Source organism: Numida meleagris, chromosome 3, assembly GCF_002078875.1.
Source record: "Numida meleagris isolate 19003 breed g44 Domestic line chromosome 3, NumMel1.0, whole genome shotgun sequence".
Taxonomy (NCBI): Eukaryota; Metazoa; Chordata; class Aves; order Galliformes; family Numididae; genus Numida; species Numida meleagris.
The window spans coordinates 6,775,904-6,793,676 of NC_034411.1; the positions used below are offsets into that span (position 1 = coordinate 6,775,904).

At 41.8% G+C, this 17,773-nt stretch overlaps 1 long non-coding RNA gene across 4 annotated transcripts in view; it reads left to right on the top strand.

The window, feature by feature from the left end:
* The window catches only part of LOC110395582, a 151,348-nt gene that overhangs the window by 95,896 nt on the left and 37,679 nt on the right, over positions 1-17,773 (top strand). For 3 of the 4 annotated variants that reach the window (XR_002436492.1, XR_002436494.1, XR_002436495.1), the window contains exon 6: positions 104-254. This is a non-coding gene — a long non-coding RNA (uncharacterized LOC110395582). Of the gene's footprint in view, positions 1-103; positions 255-16,741; positions 16,870-17,773 lie in introns of all 4 variants that reach the window. The other variant, XR_002436493.1, reaches the window with a different exon arrangement.

The window sequence follows — 17,773 nt, forward strand, 5'->3', positions numbered from 1 at the left end:
CTCGAAAGGATGGATTTCCCCGAGTTTGAAGTCTCACAAGGTGTATGTGTTTATCCCGTTTGAGAGCCCTAGGTACTAATGGAATTTCTTTTTTGAGTCCCAGGTTGTGTCCAGACTTGAAAATTAAGGAAGTCCCACAGCCTTTCTGAGCTTTACACTGGGAGGAAAATGAACTGCCTGAGCAGAGGATGAATGTTGTCTTGGGTCACCATCAAGATCTTGACCTGCCTAACTGATGTGACTCAGGGAAAGAGGTATGTCAATGCTCATCAGGAGCACTTCCTCGTTTACTGCTTCCTGGAGCAGTGAGAGAGATAAGGGGATTTATCAGCAATTTAATTATAGTTGTAACACACTGTAGTTGTAACATTCTTTACGCAAGACAGAAAGGAGTCTGCTGTTTGCACTGCAAGATTTCGAGCTCAACTTAAACCTGAAGTGCATGGACGTGGTTGGGCATGATCTTGTGAATCACCTGAAGCATGTTTGCAACAAACAAAAGCCATCATAATTCTCCCAAAGTCAACAAAGGTGAGCGTGCTTATACGAATGGGGCATTTGGCCCAAATCCAGCTGGAGTCTTCCCAGTGTCACACCTCTGAATCTTCTGAGGTTTTCTCAGAGTCATTAATATTGAGGCTGTATGGTACCCAAGGCAATTATCCATTACTGCTTGGGCTCGGCCCAGGAGTTATTCCACAACATGTTGCCTCATTAGTGTAATATAATAGAAAAATAGAAACAAACTAGTAACTAGGAAAATGAGTGTGGTAAAGGAAAATAATGTAAAAGATACAAGCTGGGGTGGGTTCCTCTGGTGGAATGAATCAGTGCAGTGCTATCACCTCCCGTGAGGCTCTGCCAGCTTATGCCTTGCGACGCTCTGGCCCATGATTATTAGGAAAGTATGTTGTTGATATGCTCTATAATGGCTTCCATTACCAGCCCATGCTAAAAGAAGCAGCTGGTGAAAGTTATGTTTATGTTCCACAGATGGATCGGCAATGGCAGATACATAGCTCTGTGTCTGGTAAACAGGTGTTGGACTTTATATTTCCTAGCTAGCCAGAAAAGTCAGAACCTTGGTGAGGGGTGTAGACAAAGGAGATCAATTTAGCTGTTGAAAAGGAAGAAACAGTTATTTTTGGTTGCATTTTATCTTCTTTTAAAATGGTGAGTAGCGTCCTGAAATGATTCCTGCCTTTTATCAGGTGAGCCCCCGTGGTCTAACTGATTGGGAAGGAAAATTAGCAGAGGGGCAAAAAGCCTAAAGCTCCTTCTTGCAAATGGGGCTATTCAAATGATACTCTTGCACCTCCTTCCTTTCTTGCCTGTTTTCAGCAGGGGAGGGAAGCGCTTTGGCTTCAGACAAAGCAAAATGGGCCGATAATGCAGTCAAAACTTCCTGTGCCGGAGGAATAGCTTCACCAGTTGCTGCAGTGCAGAATAAGACTTGTTGAAATTACAGCCAAGTTTAGCTATGCCTTTGCTGGGAGGTGGGAAATATAATCCTTTTCTTAAGAAGAAATGTTTTGCGAACCATTTCCAACACCTGTAAATGTAATACTTATGGGTGCACGGTCAGTGCAGGAGAACAATTGCTTTTCAGCTTACTCAAAATAGAGCATTTATTTTGACCATGTTTATTCATTTCTGATTGCTCAGAAAACCAAAAAACAGCTGGGATTTTTTCTGGCCTCTGGATGACAAACATTTCTAGATGGAAGAATGACAACATGTAAATTTCTGGGTGAATATCACTGAGCCTAAAATTCCTTAAACTCTGAGGATTTGGGAGCATTTTCACAGATACCCAGTGGTAGGCTGAGTACTCATTAATAACTAATATTATGATTCTCTCTGAATTATAGTGATCCAGATCCAACACTTCTGGTTGCAAATCAGGTTATTATTTTACACTTTGACCAGCTCTGGGGAAAGCTCCTTAATATGAAATGCGAAGAAGTAGCCTAAGGGAATAGAGCAGCCTGGCAGCGTGCGCCTAAAACTCTCCCACATTGCTATCACATGTTCATCCTACTGGCAGAAGGCTAAATGCATGCTGCTGACTCTTTGCAACCAGTGGCCTGGTGGGCAGGAGTGGTTCTCCAGGGCAAGAGCTGACCCAATGTGCAGGAAGAGCGGCTGGGACAGCCCCGGGTAGGTCTGAAGAGAAGTTCAACTTCAGTGTTGTTAACTCATTATCACGCCTGTTTTATTGAAACCAAACCCCTCAAAGAGGCAGCGTTAGGATCAGCGTGTAATGTTGGGAAGGTGGCTGTTCGAATGAAGTGTGAGCAGCGTGTGTTTTCATGCTTCTGTTGTAGATGTAATATATGAGGGAATAGTGAGAGCAGCAGGTGTTGTCAGAATTTATGGAGGAGCAGCAAGCCCAGGCGGCAGCCCCACAGGAAGAGCAGTGACAGTTACTGCAGCAAAGGAGCTCAAGAATTACAAGAGCAGGGCAGAGCTGCAGCTACTCTATAGCCTGGCCCTTGGGCAGGAACCAGCAAGACATTGACTCTGGGCTTGCATGGCCAACTCTAGCAGTAAGACTAGGAGCAATCAGGGCAACCAGTCGCCCAAGACCCGTGCTGAATGAGCGTGGCCCATGCTGTGCATGCTGATCTCTGAGCGATGGTACTGCTGCCGAGTGGGAGAGGTACATCTTGAACCAGTTGGGAATCCCAGAATAGAAGTACTGATAAAGGCTCATGGAGGAATTTAACTACCCAGACATCTGTTGAGTAACAAATACAGCTGAACATGCATCATCGCAGAGGTTCCTAAATTACAGTGAAGACAACTTTATGATCCAGAAAGTAGAGACTCCTGAGGAGAAGCCATCCTGGATCTACAGGAATATATTAATGAAATTTGCAGATGAAACTTTGCAAGTGCATTAAAAATATAGCAGCTCTGTGACTCTAGCCCAGTATCATATGTATTTAGAGCGGACTGTCTTCCACATCCATTTATTAATTTTTACCATTTCATAAGTAAATGAAAGCTCAAACCCATGTTCTGCTGTCTTTAAAACTGTTTGCATCATCCATGCATGCCAGACATTTGAAATCTACAGACTCTTAACTAATATACTTTGCAAACGTTTCTGCTGGACGACGTACAGCTCGTGACGGAGACCCAGAGAATTAGAAAAATTGACAGATAATAACACTATGCCAATTCAGTTCAAAAATGCAAAAGCATACTTTTGCAGAAGAAAAATCATTTGAAACAAATGTTGTGTAAGATGAGGAACCTTAAGACGCAGAAATATTGAAAAGATAATACTGAACAGCAAATAAGGCATAAGTTTTCAATAAGGCACAATAGGAAAGGAGGCCTATAAAGTTTTGGAGTACAAACAAAGAGATATTATGTCACGGGGTAAAGTTCAAATAGGGCTTTTTCCCTTCCTCGTTGGTATCAGGCAATACAAAATAGGCTAGCACATTAAAATGAACAACAAAAAGGTTTTGTTGATTATCAAGATGGACTTCTGGCAGTGGAACGTAGGGGATTATGGAAAATCTGGAAGTTTTGTCTTACAGTGACACTAAGGAGAAAAAAGAAAAGCAACCAAAAAGCCTGCAGCATTTGATTTTTATCCTAAAACAAGGGGCGCTGTGAAATCCTAGGGGAAAGATTTCTCTTAAAATTTCTCACATAAATCAGCTAGTCTTTGCCATCCTGAAAGAAAAAAACAGCCCTGAATGAATCCTGCTTCATTCCTCAGATTCAGTATATGGATAATGCAGGTTTACTCTCTAATGATTCATTTCCTTACATCTGGAGAATGTGTCTTTTGAATTTTGTTTTGGGGGGGGGAACACATTTTTTTTTTTTCCTCTTTTGCCAGGTTTTAATTTGATGCATTCATTTCTCCATTACCATTCTGTCCCAGCATTTATTGTCTCAAACACTATTCAGCAAAATCTCTTTCACATCTCTTCGGGAAGGTAACATTTCAGTTTCCATTTGTAACAGCAAGGTATGATCTCAGTGGGATGGTAATCTTCCTGCTAAAACAATGTTCATTAGCTTTGTGATGAAATATGCCTGTGTTATAAATATTTCCAGAAAAGAATAAAACTTTTCACTAGTCTATGTCATTCCTGACATCTGCTATAGGACATACAGAGAAAGAAATCTACCTCCAAAAGTTATTCCAATGCAGTATTGTATTAAGAGTGTTATCAGATAAGTCCACTCTACCCGATCAAAGGCTTTCTCAGCATCTAATATTAATAATGTTCATGGTCTGAGCCTTTGCTTTTTTTTAAGATTGTAGAGTCCCCAAAGCATCACCTGAAAGGTCACTGAGGGGTCTGGGAGTGTTCAGTTCCTTGATCAGAAAGAGGCAAGGGTTCCTTTTAATCTCAGTGTTCAATTTCAGTACACAAACACACACCAAAAACAAGAATACATAATCTCTGGAAGACGAACTCAGTCCAGCAAAAGCAATAGTGGAAGACTCTTTTGTCAGAGGTGCAATCTAAGAACTACCTTTGCAGGCTAGGAATTGGAAGGAGATGATAATGATATAATGAATGAGAATCCCTCTCTGGTTAATATTTCTGTCTGAATTTTTGTTAGAATCGCAGTCAGACAAAAGCAGATTGGACACAAACATGTTGTCAACAAGATAGCAGCAGTGATATACAAACCAGCACTAATGAACTGTCTTTACATATCCAGGGAGGCCTTCTAAAGAAAGCCTACCAACACCTGCCTGAAGGCTGTTCTTGCTTCAGGCTGGATGGATTTCCTTGCTGTTCTCAATCAAAGTTAATTTGTAATCTACAAAAACAGTCTGCTGTTAAGAGGTGGAAGCAAAACTTAAGGGTGAAAAAGCAGCGACAGAATCTCTGTCAGCCTGAAGCTTCAATTTTTCTGCCTGCTGCACCTGAACAGGCATACGCATACACTGAGCGACTCCAGCACTGCAATGGAAGGACAGGACAGAAAGAAAAGTCACTTGTGGGTCGCGTTTCTATAATAGAAAGTGTACAAAGCTCTGCGCTGGCTCTGAGCAAGGCAACTAACTTGAAAAGTACTTAGCTGAAACTCTTTCCTGGAGCATTGACTCATGCCCTCTGCTTCAACAAAGCCAGATTACAACGATTTGCCAGCGATTTTGTGGCTGCAAAATGCAGAAAGGTATTTTAATTACATTTTCCCCTGTGATCAGTTCTCTTGCCATATTCTGTGGTTGAAACCTTATTGGAATGCTTTACATAGAACAAAGACTTCTTCGGCAATTCTGCCCCATCGTCCTTCCTCTCCCCCACCCAAACTGGTCCAGGTCGTTTGGATGGAAATGCTGCTTTTATCTAAAAGGCTTTTGCCTAGGAAGTGACTGCTGATGAACAGTGCCAAGAGGAACTCTACACAATCACTGATTGCGCTTTTCTCAGTCAACGTGTGTTTCCCAAAGGAAGTGCACTGAAAAATTTGAATCAAGTTTTGAAGTGAAGCAGTGTGAACGGAATCAGAGCCATCAAGATGCTGATTTACCCCAGCTGAGGTTTCTGAACTGCACAAAAAACATATTATATGTGGATCCACTGTTTACTTATCAGAGGGATCCAGATTCTCATGGTTTTACTTCTGTAAAAGGTAGGAGAAAGGTTTTTTGCACATTTTGCCTCATGATCAGCTCTGAAGCCTTCTCAGCAGGTAAAATTTCAACTCTGTCTTATTTGTAGCTGTACAAAGATGGCTCTTCATCCACATATACTCACCCTGAGTGGGGACAAGATCTACAACTTGCCTCACTCACCTTAATGGCCCATCTGGTGGAGGTGATGATCCCTGATGAGGTGTCCTCTTCTTTTAGGTCTCCTGAGTTGCTTATTGCAGAGGTTTGCCTCTTTCTGTCAAGTAGCACAAGCTCTTGTGTTACCTTCTGGGGGCTCACACTGCTCCTGCAAAGTCAGAAGGAGGTATTTAATATCAGATGCCAATTCCCATGAAAAGTTTGTGTGGAAGCAGGACGTGGATTTATTCTGAGGAGGAGGAGTGGGGGAGGAAGGACGGGTTGATTAGGTCCCCTTGGTTAGATTGGATCTAGTTCCTATCTTGTGCTAATCCACCCCAGACTCCTGGCGGTAAGATCCAAAGCAGCGTAAAGCAGATAACAGGAGAAGGCTGAGGGGGCTGGTCAGGGTGTTTGTAAATAAATCTGGAACCTGGGATCTGCAGCCTGCTTGGTTATGGTTTTGTGAAAACACAATTACAGCATAAAATGAAAGCAGGCTGTGCAATGAAAACAGGAGGAATGCCATCACCCAGGTTAGCTTGTACTGCAAACCACCCTGGTCAATCATCCGAGATGAATGGAGGTATCCGCTGAATAACCTCACTTTGCAACTTTTATGTGAAGGCTTGATAAATGAAGTCAGGGAGAGGTACAAGAAAGTGATTAAAACCAGCCTGCGCAAAAGGCAATGATAACCTCCCTGAGCTTGGAACTTTTTTTTCCCCTTCTGCCTGAGTTTCTTGAATAATTAACCCTTTCGTCCTTCAGTCTCTGTACACAAACATTTGTATATCAGTCCGAAGCAGCTGCCTCCTGACAGACAATTTGTCACTGGTAATAAATTGGACTCGGTGGCAAGGCCAGCCACTTCCAACAGGGATGCTTCCATCCGGGTACCACGAGCTGGAGATTCATAGTGGCCTAGATGTGACAGAAGACCTTTTCCAAAGTTTAGCTCCATCGTTTCTTGTCCCTGGGCTCTCTAAGCTGCCCAGTGGCTCAGTTAGGCACCTGCTTTTAGGCACGCTGCTGGGAGAACATGCCCCAGGTCACACAGTAGTGATGCCATTCTGCGGTTGCAGTGAGCTTGGATGGGATAGTGTTGTCACTTAAGCAAAAAAAAAAAAAAACAACAACAGCAAAAAAACCAGGCAGTTCTGGTGTTATTGTCAGGCAGGGGCCGGAATTTCTCTTTGGGGACCTGGAACCATCATCTGCCGTCTTTTGCTGTAAAATTGGTTACTCACTGGTAGGATGAGTTGGGCATGCAGAAAAGCTTCTTACCCACATGTGACATTGTTAGAGATCAATAGATTTTCCATTCTTATAGTCCATTGTGCTCCTAGGTGCTTGCAAGGGACCAGCAAAGGAGTGTAACAAGCAAACTCCTGACCAAATATGATCACAGGCTGCTTGTAGTTTAGTTGCTTCCGTTTTTATCTGCCTAACTGCATTAGGATACTGAACCAGTCACTTCCAAAAAAAAACAGCTGTCTGAGTTGTGGTCTCAGGTGAAGATCTAGAGGTGAGCATTAACAAAAAACACACAAAAGCTTTCTTGCATGTCAAGAAAGAAATACAATAATAGGCATTAGGCTTTTCTTTGGGGAAAAAATCCCTAGACTTAACCCAAAGAATGGCACCAGTACCACTGCCTGTATCGAACAAAGCTGTTTAAACCCTCGCCGAGAAGCAAAATCTCAGCTGAGAATTGTCAACAGAGCTTTCGCGACAGCCTGAAAATTAATTGTCCTCTCAAATGGCAGTCCTCAATTTAGGCGTAATCTCTCCTGCATTACTCAGGTAGCTATTGTGAAGTATCACCCCGCTTGCTGCTCTCGCTGACAGTTTCTATATCCCTTCACCACGCCCACTGGAAGGAAAACAATCACATAAATCCCTCTTTCAGGGCATGCTCAAACTCGTTTCTTATTGTGGGGCAAATTTATGGTCGCATTTACTATGTAATCTTTAAAGGGGACTGGCTGGTGGTTGAAGGTCTAAAATTACAGATGACCTGGGTGTAAGCAAAAGTGGATTTGTTAAAAAAATCTGTGCTTAAGGGAGGAGGGAAGGGGGTGAGAGAGGAGAGCTTGATGTTCCCTGTGTAGTTTATGACCTTTCCTAAAAAAAAAAGAAAACACCCTTCGAGAAAGGTAGAAAAGCAATTCTCAGTCTGTGTCTCTAAATATCTGTTTACCCCGCTGCCATGCTGTGAGCATGCCCAGTTGGAATGATTTAGCACTCCACTGATGACTACCAACGGAAGGACTCCATGTGAAAAGGTAGTCTGCCTCGGCTAATGGGCTCTTGTTTCAAAGGGATGCTGTGTGTACATTACTAGTGTATGGAGAAGGTGCAGAAAGGCCTCAGCAGACATTAGGAATGGAGTGTTGTTGATGATGAAAAGGCACTTTGCTGTTGAGGGAATGGTGGGAGAGAAAAGGCGTATCTGTCTTTTTGATTAGAAATGCATGCTTCCTTTCATCATCTGAGCTGAAAAATTGGCTTCTGCTCTTGGTTTATGAAACCATTTTTCTTTTCCCTTCTTTCCCAGGTTTGCAAACTCTTTAATAAATTAGTTACTGTGAGGTGCATGGGTGCAACAATCACCTTAGAGGCTTTTCCCAAATGCATCTTTAATATTTTATAAGTATTTAAATGGATTTATTCAATGTGAACAGCCTGATTTATTAACACTGGCACTCTGGCAAGGAAAGGGGGTTCAATACAAATTATGTTGTGTCAGAAATTTTTAGCAGCTAGATCTCAATTTACCAATGGATTCTCGGAAGTCAGGAAATAATAGGACCCACCCCACGTTAATATTTAATCAGGCTTTGGTGCCAGGTAGGAGAAGCTGAGACACAACTAGGGGAGCCCTGTATTACATTAAAACATACATCGTGTATGTGCACTTCTTAGATGAGGGCTGGTGGGAAGTGGATCTGTCTTTATGACAGGTAAGGGGTTCTGACCTAGAGCTGAATAAGGATGCTTTGTCAGGCACTGAGAAATGGCCAGAAGTCGAAGGCTCATTGCAGGCATGTGCAGGAAACCTTAGTGATCAGGTGTGAAACTTGCTTCCCTCTTGACATCACAGGTCCAAGAGATACCTTTCCTTGAGCCTTTTCAGAAAATAATGGGTGACGACAGAAACACTGACTCTGACTGAACAGCAGAGCTGCTTTGCAGAGCAGTTTGTAATGAAGCAATGAGAAGAGTGCTACTAAACCCAATACTATCCTATGTAACTAGTACTCCAAGGGCTGGAGGAAGAGTGGGCTGACTGGTCTTCTGTAGATCAGCATGCTGTACGTCACTGCTTTGAACTACCCAAAATTCATTTTCGTGCAGCGTAGGGTTATTTTTATTTAGCCTGGTACATTACCCTCATACAAACAAATAAGTTTTATATCTGTACATAAACAGCAAACCCCTTTCTCAATGCAGATTTTGAGTAGAAATTTAAAATGCTAGGAAGCTCAAAAGCAAAGATTTTCACGGTAGTGTTCATTCACTTAAATGAAACAGATGAACATAAGGTCATGATTGCAAAATAGCTCTGCACATCAGCGGGGCTTTCCTAAATCACCGCACCCAGTGTGGAGCAATTCAGATGAGTTAGGAGTCTGCATGAAAACTGGCAACATCTCATTCCTGCTGAGGATCTCTGACACTGCCTTTCAAATCCACCCCTCAAGGCAGGGGAATATAGGTGCATGAAGGGCAAAGAAAGCTTCAACCCGCCAGAGCTGGATAAAGAGGAGAAAAAAAGGACATCTTAGATGGCATAGCTCTTCTCCTGGAGTGTTTCAGGATGACTCAGCAATGCAGAAACCAGCGGTCAAGACTGCCTGGCCATAATTGCACGGTCATGTGCTAGGGTTGGTTTTTTTTGGAGGGTGTGAACTAGAGTAGTGTCCTTGAAGTGGCTGAAATAACACTGGTGGGCACTGGCTGAAATTTTGGCCTGTAGCTGAAGCCGTGGTGGTGATGAGGTAGTCTTCCGGTGGGAACTTTGTTCATTTTCTTTTCTCACTTAAGAATGTTTATTTCTATCACTTTAATGACATAGTGTTTTTCATTTCCCTGCGTGCCTGCTTTATTTGAAGAAAGAAGGAAGAGTTGAATTGCTAGTGCTTTGCAATGTTATTATTAAGAAAATTGGACTACGCTGCGGTAAGATGGCTAGGTCAAGAAAATAGGCTGGTTCACACATCTGGCTCTGCTAAATTTGATTGGAATGGTTTATTGTAAGGTTAGATTCCCAGGGCAAGAACCCATTCATTTATGCATGAGAGTTGCCTGTTCCTGCTGGCATAAGAGTCACAGTTCTTTAAGCTGAGTACTTCTTTGGGTGGAAGATAAATGGAAGAGCAGGAGCAGAATACTGTGGGAGATTCCTTTATGCTGTTGATGGTGAAGTCAAATTTGCGTGGAGTGCATACCTGGGAATGTTTTGGTGAGGTGACAGTAAATCCAGAACAAGTTCAACTCCACCCATGTCAGTCCTTACAGATCCCCACAGAATCTGCCACTGGGCTGGCAGCTGGGCAAGGGGGCATTGATAGTCTCTGGTGGTAGTTCTAGCTATTACTCACATACACTCATACAGCTCCTTACGAGGAAACAGGAATATTATGGCTGGTTTCATGTAAAAGGTTAACACATGGAGTTGCACTTCTATCAGTTGTGGGAAGGAGCACAGTTCAGAAAAGAATAAACTTTTCTCAGTTCCAGGGAGGAACTGTGAAATGGTTGTGGTTACAGGTTCTGGGGACAGCAGGTACAGAAGTATCTCCTCAAGTACCAGCCATGCTTTCCAGGAAGCAGGTCTTTAGGAGTTACTGTTCTTTAATGGATAAGAAGGCTTCATCCTATCCTTTCTGCTTTCTCCTGTTAAGCCAATGTACCGTTTGGCCTATTATTTGCTTCATATGTAGTATAAAAAATCCATGCCACAAAATTGACTTCTGAATTCGGTGATTTTACTTTTTAACCACTGCAATTTTTTGCATCTAATCTCAGTGCTCTTAGGAATGGCATGTTCCTTCTTCACCATGACATATTACACACAAATGAGGTGATCTCATTTTCCAGTTACAAGCAATGATGATTCTTCCAGTTTTATCTCAGAATAATACCATCCTCTGTGCCAAATTTAAATACATAGATATAGATTTGCCCTAAACTCTTTTAATGTTGGGATTGAATGGGAAAGAAATACAGGAGAAAATATCAGAGGGAACAGAAGAAATTTCACAATTCACAGATGCTAATCTTAGCTACATTGATATTAGGAAACTATTAAAAAATTATTTCTCTAAGAACATCATAGAAAATTAAAGAAATTGGCATAGATTTTTAGCTAAGTCTCATAGTTCAAAAGTTCACATGGACTTCTTGCCGCTGAAGAGTTTGAGTGGTGAGAATGATGCCCGACAGCACCAAAATTTCAGCCCTTTCTTCATCGTTACCAAATGAAACAGAGGAACTGATCCTGCAGTCTTCTGCTGATCGAGGGCTTGCTTGGAGAAGCGATCTCCCTCTGGTCCCTGGGACAGTTACCCAAGGTACTGCTTGCTATGTGAGCAGGGCTGAAGTGGTTATCTCGGAAATCTGAATGTGATTTTAATTAGAGCCTTTATTATTGGAACAGCTGTAACCAAGGTTGTAACAGTCAATTATATATGGACCTTTATTGGCGAAGGGTGTTTAATATTAAACAATAATCGCTAACCGTGAACATACTTGATATAATAATGAACTTTATTTGAAAGATCAGCATGAGATAAAGGAGTTAAATTTAGCTGTACGGTCCGTAACAATAACACAAGGGGATATTGTGAATTCCTTTTATTTGGAAACAGAAAACGCAGAATGTTGTTACATTATCTTTTTGAGAGCATAAAGTAAATGTTTGGTAACCAGAGATTTGTATTGCTAGAGAGAATCACTTTCGCTAAAGCTGCAGTAACGGAATGTTTAAATGTGCAGAGTTGAACTGTCAAAGCACGTAACAACATCTTTAAATAAAATGGAAGTGGCTAGAGCTGCCTTTATCTGTGCCGTCCTCTGACAACTGCTTAAGGTTCAATTCTGTTCCCATTGAAGTCATTAGAGATTCTCCCATTAACCTGAGACGATTCACGGCACGGCGGTGTCCAAGTGCGGAGGAAGGCGCACTGCTGGATGTGTGTTGTTTATACCAGCACGGAGCGGGGCTGCCAGCCCACAGCGTTCCTAACTGGGACTCAGACCCCTTGCAAGAGCAGCATCAAAGGCACAAGCCTTATTCCCCACTCTGAGATGTTTTTTTGGTATTGCAGTTCTAAGTCACTGGACGTTTCTGGCAGTTACAGTGCCTAGGTTTTCAGGTTGACTAAAGGCTCGGAAAAACTTTTATACTTCTTTTGGTTCATTTTAATTAAAGCTGACGTTCTCCGATAAGCAACCGTAGGCTCAAATCACAAAGAGATTTTGCAAACTCTGCCCTGATTTTACTATAAAGCCCTGAGAAAGCAAGTGCTGGCTGGGCCACATTTCCAGCACAACAGGGTTTGGATTTCCTTTTTTGTAACTTGATATTTGTGTCAGTGGCTATGTGGGCCATTTGGCCTGGAGTGTGAGGCCCCATGCAAGTGTGGAGGCAGGTTGTCAAGTCGCCCTGAGTGTGACCGTGACCCATACAGTGCGTTTTATCCTCATCTATCCTCCAGCCCGCTCTTCCACTCTGACAGGAGGACAAGCCACGTATCGGTTTCCTTTTTCAGTTCCCAGAGGCTTAACTATGAGCCAGCACTTTGGATTGACATTTGGGCTTGGGTCTTTCTCTTCAGACCCACTCTCCTCCTTCTGGCACTTGGTGGACCAAGGTTCTGCAAACAGACGATGCCTTTATCAGAGCTGAAATAGCCCAGCTAGACCTCCCTCCCAATTCTCGGTTTCCAAAATGCAGCTCAAGTTCTTAACTGGGTAACCTGAACTTCTCTGTAATCTAGGTATCAGTATGCATGGGTGTAATGGACATGTCAGTGCTGTGTACGCTAACACTTTAAGTCATATAATGGGCTTGTTCACTGGAAGAGTAAACACTCCGTGCCATTTAACTGCAAACCAGGGGGTGACACGAAGGAGAATTTTAGCGGAAAGTTTATCTCTGATGTAAAAGCTGCTGTTTTCCTTTCGCAGATTTTGGGGGTTATCTACAGCAGTGGTACTCTCCTGAATTTTGAGACTTGGTTGTCTAATCAAGACATTTGAGTGAGGCAGGGGAGGGGGGGGGGAAGAGGAAAGGCAAAGGAGAAGATTGCTTCTTGCAAGCACTTCTCAGATCGTAAGAAGCTTTTGTGTAGCTTGTGCAAGCCTACAATTGGATATTGCAAAGTACAGTACTTTTATGCAGAGGAAGGGATTAGGAAAAAAACCTGTAGGTGTGAAATACAACAAAAGGCAGTATTTGGAATTGCACTGTTAGGAGACACAGCTGCAGTCAATGGGAGTTTGATCCATGAAAGCACAGCAGGACCGAGCCATATATAGGAAAGCACAATCTGTCAAAATTAAGTGTGTAGTTTATGGTATACTTTTTGTTTGAAATAACATATTACCTCCTATTTATAGTAAAGCAGACTAAACAGTTCTATATGTCTGCATTTAAAATTTTCAGACAGAGAATAAGGATACCTTTTACCTGGAAACGGTAGAGTTGGAGCTCAAAATTGTTAGCAGCGATATAAATGAATACCTGTGATTTTACAGGCATATAAATCTCAAGCTTCTGCTTACATAGCCCTTCTCTGCCTGAAGGATTGGCTGGATCTGCAGATCGCTGCTGGAGGACTACTAGGAAACAAATGAACTTGCAATGCATAGTATCTTAAAGGAAACTATAAATGGGATAGGTCAAGGACTAGGCATGTAAGCGACAGGAAAAAATCTTCCTTTTAGTTTATACAACTCCTGCTTCCATGTCTGTGCAGATTCCTAATAAGGAATAGTAACTTTTCGAGGCACTAGGCCTGTACATATTTCCTGACCTTATAATTCTCACAGTTCTAGACATTCCAAGGTAGGGGGTCATTCAGACAGAGTTGTAATTTCTTGTGCATATTTATTTCCAAAGTATCTTTTGCATAGTTTCCCAGTGAAATCATGTGCTGGAACTGGGGAATGCTAAATAGGTTATTTTTCAAGCTTGCATATAAAGGGCCTGTCAGGCTGGACTGTTTTGGACTTATCAAGCAAAAGTGCCAGAGCCAAAGCGTGATGTTTGGGGCTCGTCCTTCCCAACCCTCTGTGAGCTGGGCTCCCAGTGTTTGAACTGGGGGTGGCATAAGGAGGCTGAGGAGCTCGGGTTCTGTTATCGGTGAGGATTTTAATGATATTAAAAGGCTTGAATGCCTAAGTTGGCTCAATAGGAGTGTGACCTGAGCCTTCCCCCAAAAGGACATTTTGTTAACCCTTTGGGGTTACATTCATTCTCCTTTTCCTTTACATTCTGTAAATAAACACTACAGATGTTATGGGGGAAAGACTGCAGAGGCCCAGCCTCTCTGTAAATAACTTTAACTGCTTGTGAAAGCACATTCTGAATTCATTTTCTTGATCGTTCAAGACACGTACTTTTTTTTTTTTTTTTTTTTTTGAAGCAATTGTGTTTATCTGATCAAAGAATTAAAACGCATCGGGGACCAGAAGCACATCATGAATTTTAGTTACTCCTTTCTCAAAACTTGTCAGCCAAGCAGCAGCTAGAAGTTATCTGCTGTCTGAAGGAAGTTTATACAAAGTATTTGTCTGGCTACTTTCAAAAACAAAAACAAAAATATGCGCTAAAAATCCTGCAGATAATGTATTCTTGGAGGGAGAAGCTAAACTTGAGAGGATAGAGTTTGCCCTTAACGCAGCCCATAGCCCACTCAAAGCAGCAGCGAGGAGGGTTAGTCAGACCTCAGCTTTTATCAAGACGGGTCTAACTAATCTAAATTGAAATGTGGGCACTTTCTTTCTGAGCTCCAAAGGCATGAAATGTATTTGGGACTGAGGTTTTCAGGTTCTTGTTGAAAAGCAAATTCAGGCTTTCTGCTTGCAAAAAGTCCTCCTAATACCTAACCTTTTTCAAAGCGTTTGAAAAGAATGTCAAGGGGAAGATCCCGGAGAAACTGGGAGTGTTTTCACAGATTGCTGGTGACAGTAAGTATCATTTTATAAAACACCAGTTAGACTGCATGTGACATATGGAGACAATTTCTGCCTCAGCTATATTTACCTTTGCCTTTGATCTAGTGAGGACAGCTCATGTATACTGAGTCAGAGCTTGGTCTACGGTATCCTGTTTGGTTTGCCTATTGGACAAAGTTTGGAATAGCTAAGTTGACACGTGCCATTGTAAACAGGAGGACAAGATTGCGAAATGAGCCTGATTTAGTCATGTGGAGGGACAGTTATGAGGTGATATGAGTGAAATGCATTAAGTGCTGCCTTTTTCCTTTATCATTAGAGAATCATTGAAATGTAAGACTGGGAGGAAACTCCGTAGGCCATCTATTCTGTTCTGCTGCTCTAAGGCAGGATCAATTATACAGCCATCTCTGGCAGCCATTTAAGTAAAATATTACTGGAATGGAGAGAGATTTTTTATATTTAGAATGGGGAATACTGCCAGCACAGTTAGTTACTTACCTTCTGGAAAAGGAGAAAAAAAATGGAAGAAAAAAGAAACACATAAAGAGAGGTTATTCCAGCTCTCTAAGAGTTATCATTCAAATTAACTTGATGATTTGCTTGGGATCATTGGAGAAGCCTGACTAGAAGATATAAATGGGACATAAGACAGGATACGTGGAAGTGAAAAATAAGGAGATATGATCATAGGAAGGCAAGGGAACAGGTTGAGCAGGCTTCCGATTGAGGCAGTGAGCTCTAAAGGCAATCGTATGTTTAGGCAACAACTGAATGAGCCTGTGGAATTCCAAAATGCAAAGAGCTGTGGGTTGTATTTTGAGCTTTGAATTACCTGATGACTCTTCCAAAGGTTAGAAAAGAGGTTTTGTGTGGCTTGCCCCCCTCAATTAATATCAGAAATCCATGCGAATATGCGTGTTTACACAACACTGGTTTTCCTCCTTCCGAACAAACATACATGATGTTTTTAAGATTCCGTCAAAGATGATCTTTAAACTTTCTCAAAGTAATCAGTACGAGAGACATGAAGGAACAGTATTGCACCGCAGATTCACATGGATCGCTGCTTGCCTCTGCTGTAGTTGTATCATTGCAAGGATCTCTGCAGGATTGTTGCAAGTTCTTTTTTTATAACCAGACCACTTCATTTGACTTTTGTCAGTGCTGCAGTTTTCCTCTGCTCTACTTTGAAGTGTAAACACTACTGTTATTTGCAGAGTGTTATTGGTCATTTATTTTATCAATCTAATATTCTTATATTATGCATCTTAATACCTCTATTAACTGTTTTGGTTCATTTCTTATTTGTATACCAGAAAACCGCTTCCAGTGTTATTACTTATTGGTCATAATCAATTAGGGAAGATTTTAGACTATGGCAGTCTTATATAAATACACTGGCAAAGTTCACCTCCTATGATTTCTGACAATTAAATTGTTCTGTCACTTTGGGACCTTCATTAATCTCAACTTGTCATCCTTGTTTATGCAGGTTATAATGGCCTGTGTGTGTAAGTGAAATGAGATGCTAAAAGCCCTTGGCTGTTTAAGTCTTTGATGAAAGTCAAGCAGGAATATGTTGTTGAAGGAGAAAGTTGGTTTTTTTCATCCCCCAAAATAGCACCATGGAAATTATTGCACGGTGCAATGGCTAACTACGGAATAAGCTAAGTTTACAGATCAGGGAAGAAAACTGACTTTATGATACTGTTATCACAGTCCTTTGTGTGTTTGCCTGAGTGTAGATAGAAATAAAGATGCGGCAACACAGATTACTTTCTCTTCCAGGAAAATGATGTGAAGACATCGTGCTCAAACAGAGGAATCTAAAGGCTAGAGATTTTCAGATAACACTGTGGCACCAGTGTAACTCAGGTGGAGGACATGGCTAAACATCTCCTGAATCTCTGCAATACGTGGGTAACAGTAAAGCTTTCGATTTGGGATATTCTGGCAGACTGATTGCTTGGGACCAGTGCACATGTAGTTCTGAGGACTTTGGGAAGTGAATGTCCACTAACAGAAGTGAATTTAATATTTAGGTTCCTGTGGGAATTTATTACTTTATTCTCTCTTAAATTATTTCCTAGAGTTCAAAGCCCCACTTTCTGATGTCTCCAAATGCAGAAGGTAATTTATCTTCTGCCTGCTGCATTTTTTTTAGGTCTTAAAAGGCTTTTTAGAGTGGTCACTGCGTGGCACCAATGCTTGTATCAGCCTGAGGCAGGGCTTCTCACTGGTCCTTCCTCCTGGAGTGATCTCTCACTTTGCAGCCCTCTGAACCATCCTGACCCTCACACTGAGCATCCATCTCCTTGGCCAAGTGGTCTCCTGGCTGACCAAGGTTAAAAGATAGGAATAGTCTTGGAGTTATCCATCTCAAATCTAAAAGGAGTGTAATGATATGCTATTCTCTGCACCCTGAGAAACATATGAATGACATCTTCTCTCTGAGCACTAATTATCATAATTCTTAGACCAGGGAGAGATCCAGAACACTGCACAAATTATCACCCAATATCTTTAATAAATGTGGATGGTAAGTTACTTGCAAAGGTGCTGGTTAATAATCTGGAACACATATTCCCAGACCTAATTCATTCCAGTCAGGTGGGATTTATTAGGAGTTGGACTGTCATGCAGTCATATGAAGCAACTCTTCAGAACAGTAAGTTCACACAGAAGCAAAGTAGGAAGTTGGTATGTCCCCTGGTAGAGCAAATGACCATATAGACAGACTTTTTGACTTTTCCAAATGCTTAGCTATGGACAGCTCTTTGACGCTGTAGAGTAAAAGCTGGTGTTACCTGTGTATCTATT